Source organism: Colius striatus, chromosome 3 (genome assembly GCF_028858725.1).
Source record: "Colius striatus isolate bColStr4 chromosome 3, bColStr4.1.hap1, whole genome shotgun sequence".
In the NCBI taxonomy this organism is placed as follows: Eukaryota; Metazoa; Chordata; class Aves; order Coliiformes; family Coliidae; genus Colius; species Colius striatus.
The window spans coordinates 25868309-25884952 of NC_084761.1; the positions used below are offsets into that span (position 1 = coordinate 25868309).

The 16644-nt window shown below is 39.4% G+C and overlaps 1 protein-coding gene across 3 annotated transcripts in view; it reads left to right on the top strand.

Annotated features, from left to right (window-relative positions):
* The window catches only part of AFG2A (AFG2 AAA ATPase homolog A), a 203624-nt gene that overhangs the window by 140343 nt on the left and 46637 nt on the right, over positions 1-16644 (top strand). The window lies entirely within an intron of this gene.

A 16644-nucleotide genomic window follows, 5' to 3' on the forward strand; every position in this document is an offset into this window, starting at 1 on the left:
GAGAGACTTCAGACTTCTGTTATGTGTGTACCTTTTGCTACCATGGTGAAAGATCTGTCCAGATTTGGGCAGATTTTGTTTCTAGTAGACCTTGATTTTTGCATGTACAGTAGAGGCTAAATTAAGCAGTTGTCATTGGATGTGATCTATTCTAGCATTGCTGAAATTTTGGTTTTCTCACCCATATAGTTTTCAGAGGAGTGAAAGTTAAGTGTAGAGCAACCAGCTAAGTAGAAGAATAGTGGAGAGCAATGACATCCAAATTGGGATACAACTGATGTGGAAGTCGATACAATTAAAGTCAAGCAGATGGATCTTGTAACTGGTAGATAAAATGTCACATAGAATCTAGATTACTTGGGATATTTATGAAATCAGAACAGAGCTGTGAACCCAAAGGCACAATATATTTTTAAGTTTCCTTTGGTGAGTGGCCCACCTAATACACTGCTACTGCTTTATTAGCTCCAATGGTAGATGTCTGTACTGATATTTCACATAAAGATCTGCATTATTCCTCACATTGGAGGGTTTTTCTACTATATTTTCTTTCCTGAAAAGTCAAATGAGAAAAATTCTGATAAACGTTGTACTGTTTTCCCCCAAACAATGTTTATAATAGGAATGGTTTTCCTTTCTCATAATGTAGCTCTTTTCATGTACAAAAACCAAAAGAAAATTAAAAAGCACAGAAATGAACAATACAGTTCCATCCAATTCCATATGGATTTGCTTTTGTTTTTTTATATATAAAATAGAATTGTGGCCAATAGCAAAAAGACTTTTAATGTGCTAGGGATTTAGCCTCAGGTACTTGGCTAGCTTCCCAAGTCCTGTTCCTAATGCTGTGTCAAACTATACAAGGATAACCTGTCACTGTATGTTACGTGTAAATGATAGAGACTTCAGGGTAACATGTTTAGACAACAGAGAAGGTTGGGCATATTCCCTGAAGGAGTTCTAGAATGTTTTTATCAGTAAAGAATAGGTGTTGTTACATTGTTCATCTTTCAGATTAATTTTCATTTATGGTAATATAGATCAGGTCTTCTGTACCAAACTGTTGTACGTTCTTTTATGAACTCATGCTAAGAGACAAACCATGTTAGCGTAAAGTAACTTGAAACTCTTTCTTTCTTCCAGAAAAATATTATCAAATAGTTTCTATGCCTAAAAGATTATCACGACTGGTTTCTAAATTTGTCTGACTTTGGCTAGCCTGGATAGAAAAAGCTAGAAATTTTCACCATTCCTATTTCTAGGTAGCAGACAACTTGTGTTCATAGTTCTCTCTAACATGGAAAAGACCTGATACAGTTTCTTTATCTTGCCTAAAGTTTTTGAAGCATAGTCAAAATATCCAGAGCCATCTGACTGAAGACAAACAGGATTTATTTTCCTCTTATGTTATGTAGCTTTTTGAAGGTGCTCCTGTCGTAAAAAAAGCAAAATCCTTTTTTTTTTTTTAATATGAATAATGAACATTTTTTATTCAGTTTAAGAGAAAAATGAAGGTTTTCTTTACTAACCAGGTGGAGTTCTTTAACATGAAATACCTGGTTCATGGGAAGAAGTACTCTGGTTTGAAAATGCTGTCAGGGTGCTCGCTAGGTAATAGAGCTGGAATCCTTCACCTCTCTGCTCTTGGTCAGTGCTGAGTGTACCTAGATGCAGGGACTGCACAGCCAGCAGCAGGGACAGCCACCTGCATCCCAAGGGACATCACTCACCCAGGGCATTTGCAGAACACATTTCTACCAAAGTTTACAGTATCCAAGCAGAAACTCCAGGGAGGCACCATATAACCATTTCTGAGACTTTTACTTGCATTTCTGACCCAAAAGTTAGCTGCCTAAAGTCTTCCCCAGAAAATGAAGGAGCATAAAAGTCTGGGCAGCTCTAGCTGCTGGTGTAGCTTTCCATTCAGCATCAAAATACAATGATAACTATGGCAGATCCTTTCAAGAACCTCACGTGTTTGTGAATCCTGTTGACATCTTTGGTTCTTTTGACATATCTTAATGGAAAATGATCTCTTCTCTTTTTTTGCTTTTTCCATTTTCACTTGTCTGGTTTTCCTGCTATTCTTTTGTTCCCTCCTCCATGGTGTGTCTCCAACTCCAGGAGCTTTTCTTCTGTGGTAGAAACCTTTAGTGGTAGTTTGTTTTAGCTGCAACTCCTTGGTAAGGAAGCTCTTTAACCTAGGCTTTAATTCCCTGGGGCAGAATAAAGCCATCTGTAATCCTTGTGTGTTGATCACAGTGAGAGATAACTTCTGAATCCTGGAATTTTGTGCTGGCCAAAAGGACTCAATAACAGCAGCTCCCAAGATTTAGGATTTTGAGGTTATAGAAAGGTGATGATTCATATCATGGAAAAGCCACTGGCTGCTGTTTAATATTTGAGTCCAGCTTCTGCTGCTGTAAATACTAGCTAAGTTCCAGGAGACGACAGTGGAGCTACACTGGTTTACAACAGCAGGCTGGGACTCTTATGCCTTTATAAGTGTAGGTGTACGTAGTTGCAGTTATTCTCCCTTCAGTAAACTCATCGGTGAAGTATTTGGGAAGGTAATGGAAGGGAACTATGAACAATAATCTGAAGCAAGCTCTGAAGAGAAATAAATATCTGTATTCTAATTCATGTAAGTGAGCAATCAGTTGAGCTTGATGCATAGAAACATGGTATTGTATATATGAGTAATATGTAAGCTATGTATGTTATTAAATCTCATATTAAAATGATGACTGCTGGTTTGTCTTCAAAAAAACATGTGAATGATGCAGTTTCCTACTGGATCATTGGAAATCATGAGATTAACAGCTACTTCTCTACTTTATACATTTATAAATGTTGCCTAAGTCATATTCTCCCATCAGTTATAAATGGTATTTGGGTAGCTTTTTTCTGAATTAATTCTCCGATTTTTAAAGTGTCCTGTTAAATCAAACCATCATTTGGAGAGATTTTTAAAAAGTGAAGTGGGCATTTTAAGAGTGTTAGAAAATGGGATTTGGAAATCTGGTCAGGTTTTCAGTTCCATGGTTTTCTTTAAATATTTTACAGCTGTTTGTAGCCTCTTATAACTGATTTTCATTAGTTTTATTGCATCAGTCCATTCCTGCCAAGTTCATTGTAGACTCTGACGTATGCGGGGTGGATTTGGTACAGGCAGCGAGTCTGTGCGAGAGCCGTGTCAGTCCAGTTCCTGCCTACAGTTCCTAATGGGACAGTTCATTAAACTCTCCTAGGAGCGTTGCAGAATAAGCTGCATCTACGTTACCTTTCAAATAATATATTGTTATTAATGTAAAATGACTCACAGAGAATAATTTTCTTTGATAATCATACCATTATTTAACAATAATTCCCATGGGTTTACTTTTAAGTAGCTTCATGTGAGGAGTGTATGTGCCCACAGGTACTGTTTAAAAACTAGTTGGATAATTAAACATTTTTGCTGTAATTGTTACCTCTTACAGTTGCTTCACTGAAATTCACAAGAATGAAAACCTGAAGAAAAAAAACATCAGGAAACACATAATTAGGGAAAAAACCCACTTTTTAAATATTTCATTAGTCTATCTTAATTTAAAAGAAAATACAAATAGGAAGCTAAAGGAATTGTTTCTGATACAATTTGCAGTGTGTTGCGTTTCATTTCAGCAATATGAATAGTAACATCAGCTGTATTATGATAATTTATCATCCATTTACTATATAGTAGTTACTAGAAATATAAAAGACTTCTTATTTTATTCCAGGTTTATCAAGTCATAATTCAAAAACAAGTGAGAAAGAGTCATTCATTTTGATAAATTCAATATGACTTTGTGGTGATTATTGTGAAGATGGTGGAAAAACTTTCTTAATCGTTTATTTCATGGAAGGTAGACTTTGATAATGGATCAGAACCAATTCTGCTTAATTTATGTGTATTACTGTCTGCATGGTTCTCTAAGTGGTATTCTTTATATTACATTATAACAATAATTAAAACAATCTCAGATCCAATTTGTTGAACATAGATTATATAGGGCATTTGTAAAAAAATAAGGTGGATAATTGAGACAAATGTCTCCGTAGATGTCTGCAGACAGAGATGGGTCAACATGACCTTTTGTGAAAATAAAGCATTTTCATTTTGATTTCTCTGGCAAAGTCTGTTTTTTCTGAGTGTACATCATCTACTTCTAATATGTATTTTACCTGAAACCAGCCCTTTCTTTGCAAAGGAAATGTCAGATATGATACTGAAATTTCAAATAAATAATTGGAGAAATCTTTTTTACTTGGCCATTTTATTCCCATGCTCAGGGAATACTTTCAAGTCTCACTTCCATGCTTGATTAAGGATGTACAAGGGCATAGCTTCAGTGAACAGTACCCATCTGGTCCTTGTACCTAGCCTCCTCCCATCTGGTTTATTAGAAATATCTTGAATTTAATGTAGATCTGCACAGACAACATGCGGTGAGCTAAATGTCCCATTCCACAGGTGGGCTCTGAGCAGGCTGTGCATCTTGTGCAGGTGGCATGTGCCCAGGTACAGTGGTGGAGTGCAGGACAGCCCTACATCTTCTGATGGCTGAACTGGCCACTGATGTAACAGGTGGTCTTACTAGTATTACCTAACCTGAATGAGAAAAATGGCTTTTGGGAGAGTTCTGTGATACCCTTCTGTGGTTAAGCCTGGTGTGTGAGAGAACGCTTCATTGCTCCCAGAACTTCTGCAGATAAACGTTTCCTTCTCTTTGGTTAACATGATTTGCAGGTGGAGGGCTGGGGCCAGGATTGCTCACTAGCAAAGCCTTGCAGTCATGTACAGCTGTAGTCAAACGGGCTTTTATCCATCTTAGAACTGCACTGATGTAAGGAAATAAGATATGCTGTGCAACAGGAGCAGAGTCTGCATTGTGTGCAAGGACTTTGAGGATTTTTCTGGAAGCATTTCCTACATGCAGAGTGGGATAAAAAAGCAGTGTTAACCCTGAGATTCATTTCCACCACCCCCCAGTCCAAGTTTTCATCTGTGGGTGTTTGTGTTCTCAGGGGGCCAAAGGCTGTCATGTTGGCTAATAAATCTTCTAGGAATTCTGAAGCCCTGTGAGTTATGAAACACTTATGTTAGCCTCTATGCAGATGTATCAGAAATGAGTATAAAGTCTGCAGAGATTTTGAGTACTGCTGTTGCTGGAGGGTGTTTGTGCTGCTGAGGGAGTTCTCCAGTGCAGACCCCAACACTAGTTTGTGTAGATGACTGTAGTGTCACATTCTTTAATTTGCTTACTTTTGAGTGCTGGTGGGTTTGTAGTTACAGTTTAAGAACAGAAGGTTTATTGGTTTTGAAACTGTGTCCTCTGTTACACAAGTATTGTTTTTAAAGCATCAGCCTTCAAAAAAAGAGTTACTAAGCCAAGTGTGGTTGCAGAGGGAGATTTGAATCCTGTGTCAACAGCTGAATTTTAACTTACCTTCAGTAGATGTGAAGTCACAGTTGCATCAAAATCTGACAGTCAGAATCCCCAACTCTGTCCAGGGAACAATTTATTTCAGCTTACATTTTAATAATCTTTTTTTTTTTTTAATTTAAAAATGGGTTTGATTCATTGTCAGCACTCGTTGTGACAGAAATTACACCACCAAGAAATCTCTTTAATAATTCATGTTGAAAAGAAATATATAGAGTTTCAAGAAGTGGAGCTTCTTCAATTCAGTGTAGAAAGGTGCTCCATAGCCAAGTATGTTTTGCTCCCTGGAAGTCTACAATAAAACAGATTCCTAAGTAGCTCAAGTTCCAGCAGCACCAGGCTGGAAGGAAGGTTCAATCCTTGAAAAAGAAGGTGGAGAAAGAAACCCTTTCCTTCATTCGAGTCAAATATCTTATAAGTAGAATTCAGTATTTTCATGTTAGCCTGATCCATCTTCACTTATCAAGTCTATTTCAAGATTAGAGAGGTCTCCCAGAATGGCATTTCACTATTTTTAGCTTGTGACCCAGTTTTTCTGTGGGAATCCCACTTCTGGCAGGCTTACAATTTCAGGTGTCATGGCCATGACCATAGTTTTTAGAAACACTAGTAAAGTTTCTTTTTCTCCTGTCTTTCTTTCTTTGAGTCCTCTTCCCTAGATGCCCTCAGGAGGCTAAAAGTTTCATACATGTCCTGACTACTATGCACTAGGGCTGTGTCCCCATTAAGTGGAGCTCCTCACGAGCGAGTGGTGTCTTGTGAGTACACTGTTGTTTGTGTCAGAAACTAAATTTAGACCAACCAGATACTAGTCCTGATGGTATCTGGTGTGTGAGAAATGCAAAATCAGGTCACTCAGGTAAGTGATAGCGACCAAGGAAGAACTTTCATCTTCTGTTTAGATCTACTCTTTAAGTCTGTAGAGGGAACTTGCTTTGAGGATGTGTTCCCTTTTACCCAGAGTACCTTTGTGCTGGCTGAGCCAGTGACAGTTCTTCACTAGTATTTAATGTGTGGCAGATCCAGGGTTTGAGGATATGTGCAAGCCTTCAGGGAACACCCAGGCAATTCTCCCAGCTTCTGTGCTTGTTTTCATTCTGGTGCTCATCATGAGAGCTGAATTTCCTGACATAGAATTCCCGTGGACTAACTTCTGCATGCATATGCTATTGTTACAAAAAGATTATATCTTTGCATCTCAAGAAATAATCTGAAACTCTGATTTTTCCATCAGAGCAGCTTGAGTAAAATTAAATTCTCTGATCCTGCATATTCTGGCCTTCAGCCAAGGCATAGTTTTATGGATTCAGCAACTTGAAGAATGAATATGAGTATAATTTTGGAAGCTAAAAAATATGTGTGGGGACATTTCTGTAGTTCTGAAGCTCTTAGTATTAAAAATGTAGCTACTAAGGTGAAGTAGGATTTTTTTTTCTTAAGATTCCTGTGATAAATCCTAACCCTGGAGATCAAGACTTGTCCATATATGAAGGGCAACCACTCATATTTTCTCCTTGTGAGAGGGCAGCTATAAGTATTGATGTCCTTGTGAAGTTACAGTAATCTAAATTTAAAATGTCTTGATATGGTTCCTGCAATTTACAAATGCTTCAAGAAATCCAAAGCAACAGAAAAGACATAGGTATCTCCTTACAAGCCACATTAGCCTTGGGCAACATCAAGCTCCAGGCACATTATATGTAAACTGTATCCTGAACTGTGCTATTGTCTGTGTTAAATGATAAGTTGCATGCCTACATGACACTATGGGAATATTACTACAGAAAGGCAGGCGGAATAATCCAAATGGTTATATTAAACTAACTGCAGTTCAGATCTATTTCTAAACAGTGATTAAATCCCAAGAGAAATCTAGTAGTTCAAAGTGTTTCCAATGCAAGCTTTCAGGATCAAACACTCCTAAATTCTGGGAAGACCTTAACTATGAGCACTGAAGATATTTCCTGTTTCCACTTTGCAAATGTACAATAACTCACCAGTGAAGTTTGTTAGGAAAAACACAATGCTTCTTTTTAAATGACGGTGCAATTGAGTATTTTTTCTGCATGGCTAATGTATTAACAGGTCCTCCATGATGAAGAATGGGTTTCTGTGACACCAGCAACAGGATGGAATGGAAATGGCAGTAACTCGAGTATTTATGTTTTAAAACTACTGAAGGTTTCCAAAATTTGCGTTCTGTAAGAATTGTCTTGTTTAGTTAGAAAGCTCACACCTATTTGGACACCTGTAAATGGAAGGAATTGTAGAACCCCCACAACACTTAACAAGAAAGCCTGTCTGAAGAACAAATTTACCTCAGGAGCTTGACATATGTTGTTTTGGTCTTTTCTGCTTGACAGCTTCATAGCTGGCACAATAAATCCAGACATTCAAGTATTAATAAACCATTGTTGGTTTATATATGTAAAAGTTGTGAGAAATACGCAAATTAGCTACTCAACATACTCTTTCAGGCAAAACAACCCCAATTTCTACAATTTCTTACTAGAAGTATATGCAGTGTAAGAAAGAGATACATTGATGACCTTATCAAAGAAGCATAAGGCAAGTGTTAAGAAGGTGGTAGGAAAACACTTTACCAGCCTACGTGTATACACTTCAGGAGACCTGCTAAGAAAAGGGAAGAAAATAAGAAATGGTAATACTAATCTGCTAAACAGTGCAGTAATTTATTAATCTTAACAATAAATGATCTATAAGTGGATATCATTATAAACCTCACAGTGTAAAGGAAAAGACACATACAGGGAAAGCTGTAAATGGATACAGTTCAGAAAATGAAAAAAAGTCTTGAGTAAAAGTAGCTGAGTTTTTAAATGTGAAGTCAGTAAAAAAAAGTGTAATTGGGGAGAAAGAAAAAAAAAAAAGAAATTAAAGGTGACCTGAACTACTGTAGTCCTAGTGTGATGCTGTACTTTTTTTTGTTGGTAGAAAATTCTTCTCCTGTGCTGCTTCAGGCAGAATAAAGGGATAACTTGAAGTTCAGTAGAGTAGAAGATCATGTGCTGATCAGATTTAATCTCCACCATAACTCAACAAAACACTCATTTGAAACACCTCCTGTAATGTTTTATAACCTAGATTACACTCTCAGATTTGATGATACTATTTGACTGTGTCCATCAGGATTGAGTCTGTAATATGTTGAAATGACAGGGTATGTTAAGAGAAGAAATTGTCTTGTCAAGGCTTTAGATCAAGGTGCAGCTCACTTGACTGCAGTACACATTGACAGGATGAATACTCCTTTATGCAGATAATAGTATCAAGTAGAGGTGCAATCTTTCACCTCTGCTATTTAGAGCCACTGTTCATTTAAGGAGAGAAAACAGTTGACTCAGGTAGAACACACATTATGTTACTTAACAAACCACAGAAAGGTTGTTTTCTAGATAATCTGGATCCAGCAGACACTCATGCACAAAAGAAAGGTGAAGGGGAGGAGAAGAATGTAAGTTAAAAACAAATAGAGAATGAGAACCACAGTAATTTTCAACTCTGACAATGTGATACAAAAACAAGCTATATGCAGAACAGGCGTCTTCACATTGTGTGGATGTGAACAAACAAGATGTCCAGAAAGAAATAGTGTGATACATCACTGAGGTAACATCTGCATTTACCAGCATAAAGAAGGTTTAGGTGTTGATAATCCATAATTTAAAACCAATCTATGAGTCCTCCACTGAAATTTCGTTTCCACCTTAACAGTTGGATGTGAAAACTGGAAATCCACCAAAGGTACAGACAGACATCTAAAAGCTTTTGAAAGTAAATGCCTTGGGGAAATAGTAGGTATTAAATGGAATGAATTTATAACAAATACTGAGATTCGTCTGGGAGTTGAACAAGACTTAATCTCCTAAATTATCCAGAAATGAAGATGGAAATATCTAGGATATGTGGTAAGAATGAAGCCAGATCTGATGCCAGACTGTCTGCCATGGCAGGAAAGCCTTCAGGCTGACTGTAGAACATGTAAAAGGAGCTGACCAAAAGTGAAAAAGTGTTTAGAATGGAAACATTACATATGACTTCATGAAGTTGGGGACAGTCAAGGAAAAAGCCAAATGGACAATGATCAGCAGTCTTGCATATTTCTGAAAGAACTCTTGACAGTGTGGAGGAAAAAATGTGAGTTGAATGGCACCAAAGGTTTTCATCTAATATTTCACATCTATTAGGGGTTATAAACACTTGGCAGACATGTAAAATGTTTTCAGGATTTTTATCAGCACTGCTCCAGGCCTAATGACTAGAAAGTACATATTTTAATCCCAGAGTCCAAGCTCTATCTGTCACTTGCAACTGGCAGCTGCAGTAAGCACTGTAATTTATGTAAACTCAGCACCACCCACAAGTTTCTAAGATCAACACACAAAGTGGTTTCTACCGGTATGAGGGAGAAAACCACCAGGTTATCTTCTGGCATCCGGGTGGAGGAAGTCGGTGATTGTCTGCTTGCAATAATAAGAGAAGGCATGTCTGCCTGGGCCTTTTCTTCAAGCAGAGTACCTTGGCTTCTGACCCAGTCAGTGCACCGCTGTTTTTAATTAGTCTCTGTCTTGACTATATTAATATCCTGGCATGTAGCTATCTGGGATTTTATGGTCAACAATTCAGTGCTTTGGTATTGCGCACATTTCCTTAATCTCTGGAGCCATGTCACCTGTGCTGTTATACCAGTGGCATCCTCAGTGACCACATCTGGCTATTGCTAAACAATCTTTTTCCCTGTGTGAGTGTCAGGAAGCTGGGACATCCTTCTTTTCTATAGTAGCTAGCAACAGGACAAGGGGTAATGGGATGAAGCTGGAACACAAAAAGTTCCACTTAAACATAAGAAAAAACTATTTCACTGTGAGGGTGACGGAGCCCTGGCACAGGCTGCCCAGGGAGGGTGTGGAGTCTCCTTCCTTGGAGGTCTTCAAGACCCGCCAGGACATGTTCCTATGTGACCTGATCTAGGTGAACCTGCTTCTGCAGGGGGATTGGACTAGATGATCTCTAGAGGTCCCTTCCAACCCCTACTATGATTCTATGATATGTTTGTCTAGCCCCAGAAAGGCTCCTTAGATGCGTGGCCCTCCTTAAATACTTATGTTGTGTGTCTACTAGTAGATGTGCTACATCGAGCAGTGTTTTGGTGCACACACACTGCTTTGCAGATGCTAGTTAGAGATTTCCTTCCTACTGTATATACTTAATTGTTTGGGGTTTTTTTTCGCCTCAATTTATAACTAAAAATTGATTAAGACTGCATTTTTTGAAAGGGGGAGAGGGCTTCATTGGTGTTCAGACGTTTGGACTGCCAGATAGTGAGTTAAAAACCTATAGTGTGTCTTCTGGCTATTCCTATGCCAAAGGTATGGTTGGGATTTGGGGCCTGAACAGAGATGTGCATCCTGTGCTATTTGTTCTACTCAGCAGACTCCTGCCTGACCACCAGCTATCCCCATGTCAAGGAGACAGGCTCATCGGTAAAACCTGCTAGCCTCAGGGAGATATCTAAGTTACTTTAGCTGCTCTGAAATGGTATTGGCAACCAGGTTGTATTCAGTATGTGCTAGTTACGAAGGGATGGAAGGGCTGCACCTCTCAAAGAGAGGGCTTTAAACCAGGATTTGTTTGTTTCGCTCCCTGCCTTTTTGGAATATAAGCCTCAAGACAAATTTTTGAAAGGTGAGATCACCTTGGTTTCCAATTTCAAGTACAAAAGAATGATATTTCTTATATCGTGACTTTATTCTCTCTACAAGTTCAATGACTTTTCCTTTAGCTTACAGTTCTTGTGACCAGTGTCTACTAAATTGCTTCAAAAGGTCTTCCAGAGCTGTGGTAGTAAAATAAGATCTTTCAAATAATGAAAACCAGAAACTATTTTTTTTTTCTGCTGCAGTGTTGGCTGTAACAATGGAAAATCATTGATTTCCTTTTGAAACTGTTTCTGAAATGTTTCCTTGATGTTGCCTACCTCTCTGTTCATCTCTTCTTTCTTTAGAAGCTGCTCATTCCATCTACCTGGTTTGTTCCATGAACGTTTCTTTTGCACTTTATCTCTAGTTTGTTAGTCAGGTCTGTAAAGTTTAGGCACAAGCCAGGTAAAATCATCAAGATATTTGTGGCAGAGTAGTCACCGAAGTGACTGAGTGTAAGCAATAAAGAAGCTGATATGACAAAAGAGTAAAGAAAAGAGAACAGGTAGCTTTACAAATACATCTGTTTGTGTGCAGCACACTTTTACTGCTGTTTGTCACACACTGAAGTATTCAGTTTCAAGAAGTGTTTAGAGCAAGGCCTTTTAATGAATCTTACGACAATAGAATGTAGGAGATGGAAAGCTGTTCCAAGGCAGGTCTTGATGGAGCTGATGGGCTGTGAATTTTTGTCATTTGAAGCTAAGTTGTCTCTCTAAAAAAATTTCATCCCATCCTGGTGATTTAATCAGTCAGAGCAATGGTAATATAAAGATTCTATGATTCTGTATAGCTTGTATATGGAAAATATTGTATTATGTGGTAGATCATTGTTACAGCGTTTGAAAGCTTCTGAGGAGAATTATAGTATTTTGGCAGGAGTTCAAAATTCTCTTCCCTACAAGGAACAGGTTTGGTGGTGATTTTTTTCTCTAGCATGTCATTTTGAGGTTACATAGTAACATCTGTCAGAGCTGTGCTAACCTCTGTCATCCAGCTGTTATAATTGTGGTATTTTCCTTCCTTTTCCTTCTCTCCCCTCTCCTTTCTGCTTTCCCTTTCTCCTCCCTCAGAGGAAAAAAAAAAACCCCAACCAACAAAAACCACCTCCTTTTATACTGAAACTTCAGGTGGAATGAAGTGGTTATAAAAGCATCTGTCAACACAGGAATAGTTTGCCAAGCAAAGTATTTGGGTTGGAAGTCATGCCTTCCCAACTGCTTGAAAACAGGAAGTATCTCTGTTAAGTGATGGATAGCTCTACTTTGCTGAGAGGAAGAAAAGGTGCTTTTTTTTCCTTTTTCTTTTTTTTTTCTCCTTTCTTTTTTCATTCTTTCTTTCTTTTTTTTTACCTCTGGCCCATTTATTGAGTTCTGCAGTCGTTCCATGTATGCAAAGAAAGGCTTCTGTAGAAATATGTAGATGGGTGCACACATCTGTATGTATATATGTGTGTGTGTATGAATGTACAGACTAAAAAAACCCACCTCAAAACCAACAATCCACCTTGTACGTGATCGGTCCCTGTCAGAAGCCAGCCCAGACACATCTTATCCCAGTGATTCCTGTAAAGCTCTCAAAATCTGTCAGAAACAGCCTGCAGGATTGCAACGGCTCCTGGGTGATTAATTGCCGAAAGAGTCTGGTTCCAGGTTCCATTACATGTAATTGTTATCTTTTCTAAAGGGGTTCTTTCATTAAACCCCCACCCCAAAAAAAAAGAGGAGAGGGGAAAAAAAACCTGACATTCCTGAGGTTTTGCACCTCTTAAACAGGAGCACGGAGGACTCTTTTATGTAAACATACACTGAAAAGGGTGTGTTATGTTGTTTATTAGCTGATGATAGATTTTTTTTTCCCTTTAGTTAATTTTAGCTTTACTAAAAATCATTTTGTTAGAAATAGGAGAGGAAGAGCTGCATAGCATTTGGAAGGAAAGAGAGGGAGCTTCAGTGCCTTCTCCACATCAAAACCTCCTTGTGAGACCCAGCAAGTGGCAAAGGACTAGATCGTTCCCAGCTCTTACTAAAATTGCAGGAAAACAAAGACTGGGACATCCTCTGTCCCTGTGCTGCTGTGGTAAGACAGCTCAGATTGGACACGGAGAGAGAACAAGATCTTGTGTCTGGAATCCCCCTTGCAAAGGAAGCCAGTGCCACAGACCTGAGCCGAGACTGGTGTTCAGCTCAAACACAAGGAGAGGATGACACAGCTACTGCAGCATGAATGAGCACAGGAAGAAGAAAGGTCGGGTGCTGTTTTTCACAGAGTTTGTGGCTTGAAAATATGTGTGTCCTGAAAATATGGGCAGATTGTGGACAATCTGCAAAATGTCTTTATTTTTTCGTGGGTCTATATTCACAAAGCTGCAGGGAGGAGGGACAAATTCCCTGTCAATGCACCATGTCTTTGAATACACATAAGAGACTTGATTTGGAACCGAATTTCTGTGGTGCCAAACTGGAGTATATGGAAACGTATCAGTTGTGTTGCTTGGATTTGCACAGCTTTTGCTGCATTGAAAATGTGCTGTGTTACTGACAGGCTGAGACTTTTATAGATGGAGACCTGAGCAAAGCTTGGCTCCCAATGAGCACTGTAGTAATTTGTGCCAACTGGCCAATTTAACTGTTTGAAATATCAGGGGGAAAATAAAAAAAGCATGGAGATACTGGTTCTGCAGCTGCAGAATATCTGCCTGCTGCAGATGTTTCTGCCAAGAGAAGCGATTGAAACTTGGTTTCTTAAGATATTTTAATCCTATCTGAACAAAACCACATAAAAACGTATTCTGATATTGTCTGCATGGGCCAAGGAGCACATTGTTCCTCATAGTTGTGTTTACACGGTCTCATTGCCGCAATGAAACAAGTCTCCTCAAGTCATCTTTCTTCACGACTCCCCTTGAATTAGTTAAATTAATCAAACTCTTGTCAGTAGCAGGACTGTGATGTATGCTGGTTGAAACAATATTACTCTGATTAAAGAAATGAGAATGTTTTGGTCTGTCCAGCTTTGTGCAGGTTCGAAAATAGAAGCCTGATTTTTTGTGTGGTTTTCCTCCTCCTGCATTTACAAGTGGTTTATTTAGATGGTGGAGAGGCTGTAACACCACCACCCATCCCTCTTCCCTGCTGCCCGTTCTCCACATGTGGCAATGGCTGCTGCTGTCTGTTATGGGAGTACAGCCTGTGCTACAGGAGGGACGACAGGACATAAACTTAGGAGGAGGCAGGAGGGCACAGCAGCCTCTTCCCTGAGCTGTGTAGGCAAGATAAGGCAGCTGACTAATCGCTGGTGCTACACACTTAGTGCTGCATTCCCAAAGGCAGCTACCTCCACCCTAGGACAACCTGAAACCCCGTGGTTTGGCAGTGAGGTGAGGACTGTGGTGCAGGTGCTAGGCTGCAGACAACACCACTGAGTGCTGGGGCATACCAGTTGGCTGTGTGATGGGCACTGTATGGTGGTGATGCGGTGCTGGTGGTGGTGGTTAGGGACTCAGTTCCCAGTGGGACCTCATCCATAACTGACAACAGATATCGGGGAGAGAAACTAAAATCAGAAGTGGCTCTGAATACTCTGGTCATGAGGAAACTCAATGTGCTTTTCCATCAACTTGGGAAATTTTTGCTTTCTTGAAGTAGTTTTAGTGCTATTTATAACTTATTTAAGTAACACTCAGAGCAGTTTAAAATCATCAGCATTAGTGGAAATGACTGATTTGTTGTGAAACATGCAGGAGCAGGGTATGTTTTTCAAGCAAGTGACACCAGTGGTTTTCTTTGATTCAAAGTAATTCTTTCCCTGCGTTTCATTTTTGAAGGAAAGATGAATTTTTAGTTTTTCTGCGTACTGGAACTGTAGGGTGAACTGTTTTGCTGTACTGAGAGACTAATCTGTAGTGATAGCTGAAGGTGTTGGTTCCTGTTGATAGCCAGCAAAGAGAGCAATTCCAGAAGATACACTGAATTACAAGGAAGAGTTTCCCTATGGTGATGAGATGAACTGGAAACAGGTAAAAATTGGTGGCTGAAAGAAAAGCATTAACTAATAGTAGTAGACTTGGAGGATATGCAAAGTGAGCAGATGCATCCTGTGCAAGTGGAGGCATTTGACTGCTTAGCAGCAAAGGACAGATTGCATTCTTCTTTTTCAGATGGTTAACTCTCCGTATCGCTTCATCTTGGACTCAGATGATATGAACTGTCTCCCTGTTGAAGTTAGTTTACTGTTTCTTGGCGTATCAAACCATGTGTTTGTTCTCTGCCTTTAATTAGTGCTTCTGGTTAATGCCTGAGTAAAATGTTCCCCCTGTGCTCTCCCGCCACTTGATAGTGTGCATTCTTCCTGAACACCTGCTGTCAAACCTATCATGTCTTTTCTTGTCAACTTGCACAATGCTCCAGGTCTTGAGCAAGACTGACACGACGGAAGGGTTGTACAGCCTGGTTTTTAGATATCTACGTGGAAGGTGAAGTCTTTGCATAGGGACTGATAACAAGAGACAGCAACATTTTGTAAGAGCTAATTTCCAATAATATCTAATAAAATTCTGTTTGTGAATGCAGTTTATTGAAGCAGTGGATATAGTGTAGGTTAAAGAAGCAAACAGCTCCACCCTGAGAGGAAGGGTAGATGTTGTGTAATGACAACAGAGAGTAATCTGCACAAATCTTGGGTGAAGTACAAGGGTGGTGACCAGCAAACAAGTCATCAAAGAGGGGAACTGGTTAGAGATGTTGGCATGTTCTGATGGTGGTGACAGACGTTGGCACAGGAGGAAGAAGGTGGGGAGGTGGAAGAGTGTGAAGAAAGGGGCTCTTGGCAAGGAAAGAGCAGTATCGCTTGGCTCAGGAGCCTGTAATTACAAGACTTCAGCCTTGTGACACAGCAAATACACGTGTCACCTGAAACAGGAATTTGAGGTTGCCTCCTGAAGGAACTCATGCCAGATGGAAGGGGAATAAAAACATTGTGGAACTATAAAGTTTAGCTCTCCACTGGACTGTGGTTTTTAAGTCCTTAATAGTGACAGTCTAATGTGTCTTTTCCCCTTAGCACTTTCTAAGTTTGGTAACTAATCCATGGTTGCCAAAAACTTCCATTAACCTGTCTAGCAAATGGGATGGATAAGCTTCCTGTTCTTGAAGCTTTCAAAGATCATATAATTCCAAGTATTTCTGGTCTGTGGCATTGGGAGCATAACCTGCTCTGGCACAGGGTGAGAACAAAAATATCAGGCACCAAGGTAAGCCTCAGAAGGGTAGGAGAAGCACCCTTATGGGAGCTATCTTCACTCCTGCAAGAGATAAATGGGATGGCAGAAGAAAGCCCTTTCATTGTTGCTAGCAAATTCACTTCCTCAGCCTGTCTTTTACCTTAAAACTTTCCACACCTGCAACACATCTGTCCTCATGTGTGGAAAGGGTCGCATCAGCAGTTATGGCTTG